Genomic DNA, 7,403 nt, shown 5'->3' on the forward strand with positions numbered 1-7,403 from the left:
AGGCCAGGTCCTGATGCTCAGAAAGAAAATCTGTCAAAAGACATAACCTTTTCTTTTCCTAGAGGCAAACAATGAAGGGAATAGAAGATATAGCTGAGCAACATGTTGTAACCTCTTTGTGTGTGTGTGTGTGTGTGTGTGTTTGTGTGTGTGTGTGTATATATATAGATATATAAACATATGTCCATATGTTTGGCCCAAGGATGCTCTGTGGATGTACTATACTGTGTGGAACACAAAGCAGTATCCCTATTGTGTTGAAGGGACCATTGTATGTATGAATGCCCTACTGCTCTACCTTGTCCAGGGTTTTAAATTTAGATGTCCAATATATTGAGGGGAGAATTGGGATCTGCTGTTATTCAGTTTCCGTTTTAGACCCTCCCAATATTAGACCCTCCCAATAAAGTGAACTGGGCTATGGCATCACCAGAAAGAACCTGTAGGGACCAGCTTTCACAGATACTCAAAGGCAATAAGCCTCCAGAAAACAGGGAAATGACAAAAATCAAACCAGGCCCTGTAGCTTATTTGCACATATTCAGTTTCATCCTCTCCTTTTGTGCAACTCAAGTTGAAGGCTTTTATGTGACGTTAGTATCAATAAAATCAGAGTCCTGGAGACCCCACATATAAACAGAGAGGGCAATGCCACAGTCTAAGGAAGAAGGCTCCTCTGATGAAGATGCATTTGAATCACTTAGATGGCTTGGTAGTTGCTTGGGTTAAAGGCAGACAAGTGTGTTGACCCTTGGGGTTTACATGTGCTTCTCAATTACAAAGACACAGTTTTTCACCTTTGGAATTAGCCTTGAAAACTGCTGCAGGCTCTCAAATCTCCCGTGCAGAATAACTTGCCCCAACAGAGCCAACTTTAGCTGGGGTGCATTAGAACTTCCCCTGGGCATTCCACCTGCCATCTAAAAAGGCTGCTAAACAAACAAGAGCTGTGAAAGGAATACAAGAAAATCATAGGAAAAAGAACGTTTCAAGAACAAGTACCTATCTGGACACTTATTCAATCACTTTTTCTCAAAGGAAAAATGAGTTCCAAATGTAGAATTAATTTTGCACAAAGCCTTTGTACTTGTCTTCATATTCATATTTGGCAGTAAGACACAAATTCAGCTCCTTAGAATTCATTTTTTTACTTTTAAATATTTATTAATTAATGAAGGGTTTCTGAAAAACAGAGCATTCCCATGACAGCAAATGCAAAATGTGCAAAAGGATACAGAAAGGGAAAAGAGTCTTCTCTTTCATCTTTGCCCCCAACCACCTATTCCTTTTCTAGAAGCTACCACTGTCACCAATTTCAGAGGTAGTCTCCATATATTAATATAGATGTGTATGTGTGCGTGTGTGTATTTCCTTTCTTCTTTACCCAAATAGTTGTATATTATAGCAAGGAAGCAAGATGCAAAAGAGTATCTCTGTCTATCTGTCTATTTATCTATCTATTTCTATATGATAACCATGTTTGTCTTCCTTGTGAGTTAGACATAAATTTCCCTTGTAATTTTTAATAGTGGCATCGTGTTTCTTTGTGTGGATACAGCATAATTTATTTAACTCATCCCTGCCCATAGCCACTTAAATTACGAACCTCATATTATAACACTGAATATTTGTGACAGTATCATTTCACACAAGTGCAAGAATACACTAGATAAATGCCTAGAAGTGAAATTTCTAGGAAAAAGAACATGTGTTTTCAACTTTGTTATATGTTACAGAATTTCTCTACCTAAAGATTTGTATCAACTCACAAACAAATAACATCTAAGATTTCCTATTTCCTTATGTTATTGAACTTTTTGATCTTTGACAATTAGATAAGTAAACCTTAGAATTTAAATGTAGCTTGAAATTTTGCCTTCCTCCCAAAATAAGTGAGATTAAACACCTTTTTATATACTTAAAAACTCTTTTATTTCTATTCTGTGAACTGTTCCTGTTTCTGTTTTTCTGCTGGGTTTTTGGTTTTGTTGATTTGTAGGAATTCCTTGTATATCAACTGTTAAATGTGTTATAAGTATTTTTCCCCAAGATTTTGTCTTTTGTTCTTTTGTTTTTTAATTGTGTTTGTTGCTGTCTTTTGCCAAATAGGTTTCTTCTTAAATTTTATTTTATTGCCATATTAAATTTTTATGAATTGTAGTTTTTGTGTTATATTTGAAAGTACTTCCCAATGCCAAATTTATTTTTTAAATTATCTCATGTTATCCTTACTGCTTTTATGGTTTTATGTTCTTTACTTATAAGCTTCATCTGGAATTTATTATTTTTTTATAAGAAATTCGGGAGGTATCTACAAAAACTTTTACCGTAGAGGTATATCCTGTGGTCAACAACAAATATTAACACTATTTGTTGAATAATCTATTTTTCCATGATATGAAAAGCCTCTTCCATCATGATCATATTCTTATATATTTGGCTTTATTGTTAGACTAAAATAATCTGCTCCATTATTCATCTGTTTTTTTGTCCAGTAGCATTCTGTTTCGAGTATTTTAACTTTATAATAAGCATTAGTATTTGGTACATCAAATTCCCTCTTTTTTCTCCCCTCTCTTTCTCTTTCTCTTCTCTCTCTCATGTGTACTCATACCTTTGCCAAAATATCCTTTGTAATCTTGCATGTTTTGTTTTCCAAATGAACTTTAGAAAACATTCTATTGGCATATACAAAACATTCTATTGACATTTTACTGGTACAATATTAAATTCTTATATACAAAACATTCTCATATACAAAACATTCTATTGGCATTTTACTGGTACAATATTAAATTCTAGATAATAACTCATTTTCTCTGGATTTTCAACAGCTCAAAGAATAGTCTGGAGTATTAAGATATGTACCTACCACAATGCACACATGACAAAGATTCACACAGACATTTGTAGAATTCTCTCTAGATTTCTCTGTTCCCTAATTTCCTGAATGGACACAGAGTTCATGTGTCCTTGTAATGTTCTGGAGAAATGTAGAGAGGAGTGCATTTTCTCTATGAGGTGTAGAGAGAAATACATGTCCTTTGAGAGGCTCCATGGCACTTCCAATATAAGAACCACTGGGAGAAACAGAACTAATGAGCCATCTTTAGAAAAGACTCAGCAGTATTCCTGCATATAGAAGCCAGACCATTTGTATGTATTGAGATGTGTCCATTCAGGTTCTTTGCCCATTTTCAATTGGGTTAATTGTTTTCTTGCTACTGAGTTGTTTGAGTTTCTTATATCTTTTAGATATTAACCCCTTACTAGATAAATGGTTTGCAAGTATTTTCTCCTATCCCATAGGTTATCTCTTAACTCTGTTGATTGCTTCCTTTGCTGTGCAGAAGATTTTTACTTTGATGTAATCTCATTTCTTCATTTTTGTTTTTATTTCCTGTGTTTTTGGGGTTATTCCAAAAATTCATTGCCCAGATAAAGGTCAAGAAACTTTTACCTTGTGTTTCCTTCTAGTAGTTTTAAAGTTTCAGGTCTTACATTTAAATCTTCATCCATTTTGAGTTGATTTTTGTATATGGTGTGAGATACATGGGTCCAATTTCATTTTTCTGCATGTGGATATCCAATTTTCTCAACACCATTTGTTAAAGAGACTATCCTTTCCCCACTGTAAATTCTTGGCATCTTTTTCAAAGATCAATTGACCATAAACATTTGGATTTATTTCTAGGTTCTCTATTCTGTTCCATGGATCTATGTGTCTGTTTTTACACAAGTACCATACTGTTTTCATTACTATAGCTTTGTAGTATACTTTGGAATCAAGTAGCGTGATGCCTCCAGCTTTGTTCTTTTTATTCAACATTGCTTTGGCTATCCAGAGTCTTCTGTGGTTCCATATGATAGGATTTTTTTTCTATTTCTGTGAAAAATGTCATTGGAATTCTAATAGGGATTCAATGATTGCTTTGGGTAATATGAACATTTTAACAATATTAATTCTACTAATCCATGAACACAGGATTTCTTTCCATTTATTTGTGTCTTCTTCAATTTCTTTCATCAATGTTTTATAGTTTTCAGTGTACAGATCTTTCACTTCCACTTCCTTGATTAAATTTATTCCTAAGTATTTTATCTTTTTCTTGAAGCTATTGTAAATGGAATTGTTTGCTTAATTTCTCTTTCAGATAGTTCATTGTTAGTGTATAGAAATACTACTGATTTTTGAATATTGCATTTGTATCCTGCAACTTTACTGAATTCATTTATTAGTTCTAACAGGGGTTTTTTGTTTTTGTTTTTTGGTGGAGTGTTTAGGGTTCTCTACATGTAAGATCATGTCATCTGCAAACAGAGATAATTTTACTTCATCATTTTTGATTTGTGTGCCTTTTATTTCTTTTTCTTTCTATAGCTCTGGTTAGGAATTCCAGTAGTATTTTCAGTAGAAGTGGCAAGAGCGGGCATCCTTTTCTTGTCTTGAAAAGCTTTCAGCTCTCCATCATTGAATATCATGTTAGCTGTGAGCTTGTCATATATGGCCTTTCTTACGTCCAGGTACATTCCCTCTATACCCACATTGTTGAAAGTGTTTATCATGAAAGGATGTTGAATTCTGTCAAATGCTTTTTTTATACTTATTGAAATGAAATGATCATATCATTTTTTTATCCCTAATTCTGTTAATGTGGTGTATCATATTGATTGATTTGTGAATGTTAAGTCACCATGTCATCTCAGGGATAAATATCACTTGATTATGGTATATGATCCTCTTAATGTATTGTTGAACTCAGTTTGATATTATTTTGCTGGGGATTTCATCAGGAATATTGGTCTGTAGTTTTCTTGTACTATCTTTGTCTCACTTTGGTATCAAGGTAATGCTGGCCTTTTGAAGTATTTCTTCCTCTTCAATTTTTTGGAAGTTTGAGAAGGATTGGTGTTAATTTTTATTTAAATATTTAGTAGAATTCACCCATGGAGACATCAGATCTTGGGCTTTTCTTTGTTGGGAGTCTTTTTATCATTGATTCAATCTTCTTATTATATTTCTTCATGTTTCAGACATATAACTGGTACATGAAAAAAAAAAGCTCAACATTATTAATCAACAGGGAAATACAAATCAAAACCACAATGAGATCTCACATCACACCTGTTAGAAAAGTTATTATTAAAAAGATAAAAGATAACAATTATTGACAAGAATATGAAGAAAATGGAACCCTTGTACACCACTGATGGGAATGTAAAATGGTGAAGTTGCTATGGAAAACTGTATGGAGAGTCCTCAAAAAAAAAAAAAAAATAGAACTACCATATTTTCCAGCAATCCCACTTCTGGGTATATATACAAAGGAAATGTAATCAGTGTCTCAAAGAGATAACCATACTCCCATGTTCATTGCATCATTATTCACATTAGCCAAGGTAAGGAATCAACCTAAGTGTTCATTGGAGATAATGAAAATGTGATATAGATATAGATATAGATGAACATTTCAGCTTTAAGAAAGAAGGAGATCCTGTTATTTGCAACAACACAAATGAACCTGCAGGACATTATGCTAAGTGAAATAAGCCAGACACAGCAAGACGAAAACTACATGATCTCACTTATATGTAGAATCTAAAAAAGTCAAACACCTAGAAGCAGAGAGTAAAATGGTAGTTGCCAAGAACTGATAGGGGTGTGGTGGGGTGGGGGGCAGGGTTGGGAAGACATTGGTCAGAGGGCACAAGGTTTCAGTTACACAAGATGAATAATTTCTGGAGCTCTAATACACAGCACAGTGACTACAGTTAATTTTGTATTATATACTTGAAATTTTCTGAGAGAGTAAGTATTTAATGTTCTCACTAAACACAAAAAATTAACTATGTGAGGTGATTAATCTATTAACTAACTCAGTTACGGTAATCATTTCACAATGTATATGTGTATCAAAACATTACATTGTATACTGTAAATACATAAAATTTTTATTTGTCAATTATACTTCAATAAAGCTGGGGTAAATTTTTTTACAAATGCAAAAAAAATAAATATGCAATTTATTTGGAAAAAAATTCCTAGGAAGATTTTAAATGATGCTTTAAAATTATTTTTTCCGAGGTTATGAGTTATTTTAAAGTTTTCTGTACTTTCTTAAAGTTCTATAATGTACATATATTAGCCTTATAATTATTACACTGCATAAAATATTACCTACATCAAAAAAAATTCCTGTTATTGTTGATTTCTTTGAATACACTCCCATCAATTAAAAAGCATTAAGGGAAAAAAAATCCCAGAAAAAAAAAGAAAGAAAGAAGGCAGGCCAGAGCAGGCATGAGGCTAAGGAAGGAGATGGAGAAGGTGGGAAAGGTTAAGAGTGGGCCTGAAAGGGCAGGAAGGTATTGGACCCACATCTCAAATTCCCGAAGAGCTTCAAGTTTATATTTTTTATGTTATCTCCAAATGGAGTTTTAATACAGACATTGCATATTTAAAATTTTATTTTGATAAATGAAAATATTTAAAATATACCACAATTTTTAATGCAATTTTGATATTTTTCTGCCTCTTCCTCCTCTTTCTTTTTCTTCTCCTTTTCCTCCTTTTTCTAAATAACAAGAGCCTCAAAACATGGAAGTGCCCAGAGCCTGTTCTGAACTTTAACAGACTCCATCTGTATTTGTAGTGTAATACACTAAGCACTTGAGTGATTTTTCCACATCAGGTATTTGGCAAAAGAAAAATAAAATCAGAGCTCTGAAGAAATCTCCCATTTTTCTTAAGGTCCTTTCCAAAAGCCCTGGGAAGAAACTGTATAACAGAGTGGGACTAGAGGTGGAGAAAATTAAATAAATAGCAACTAACAACAAGGAACCACACACAGTAATGGATGGTGTGGAGTTGAAATTGAGTGGGAGAAAATAGCTGATTTTGTATGTTTTTCTTAAATTCAAAAAAGGAAGGTCGAAGTATAAACAAGGACATTTTGATATGCCACTACACATCTCACCTTTTTAAAATATAATTTGTGCTTATTTAATACGATTTGTCTTTTTTTTTCATCATGGTCAGATGATGAAAAGAAAAGCTGGGTCTGAAATTGCTAGCAGAATAATGCTAGCAGCCATAGTGATAAAAAGGCCTAAATTTCAGAATAAAATCAAAGTTCACATTGTATTATAGCATTTTAGCAGGACAACATGGATTTCCTCATTTCTTATAGCTCAGGGTTCTATAACTGCTCTTTTTAAAATAGTTTCTTAGGCTTTAGTTTAGAATTAACAAGTCTCCAACTGTCCATACCTCCTTCTGTGTGATCAAATATGTCAGGAAGCAAAGTTGTTTATTTTTAAATTTTAAAAATGGCTATTAAATTTTTTTTCTATAATTGATATACTCAAAATGCTCATTGGTTTGGTAGCAAATCAGTTTGATT

This window comes from Balaenoptera musculus, chromosome 3, assembly GCF_009873245.2.
Source record: "Balaenoptera musculus isolate JJ_BM4_2016_0621 chromosome 3, mBalMus1.pri.v3, whole genome shotgun sequence".
NCBI lineage: Eukaryota > Metazoa > Chordata > Mammalia > Artiodactyla > Balaenopteridae > Balaenoptera > Balaenoptera musculus.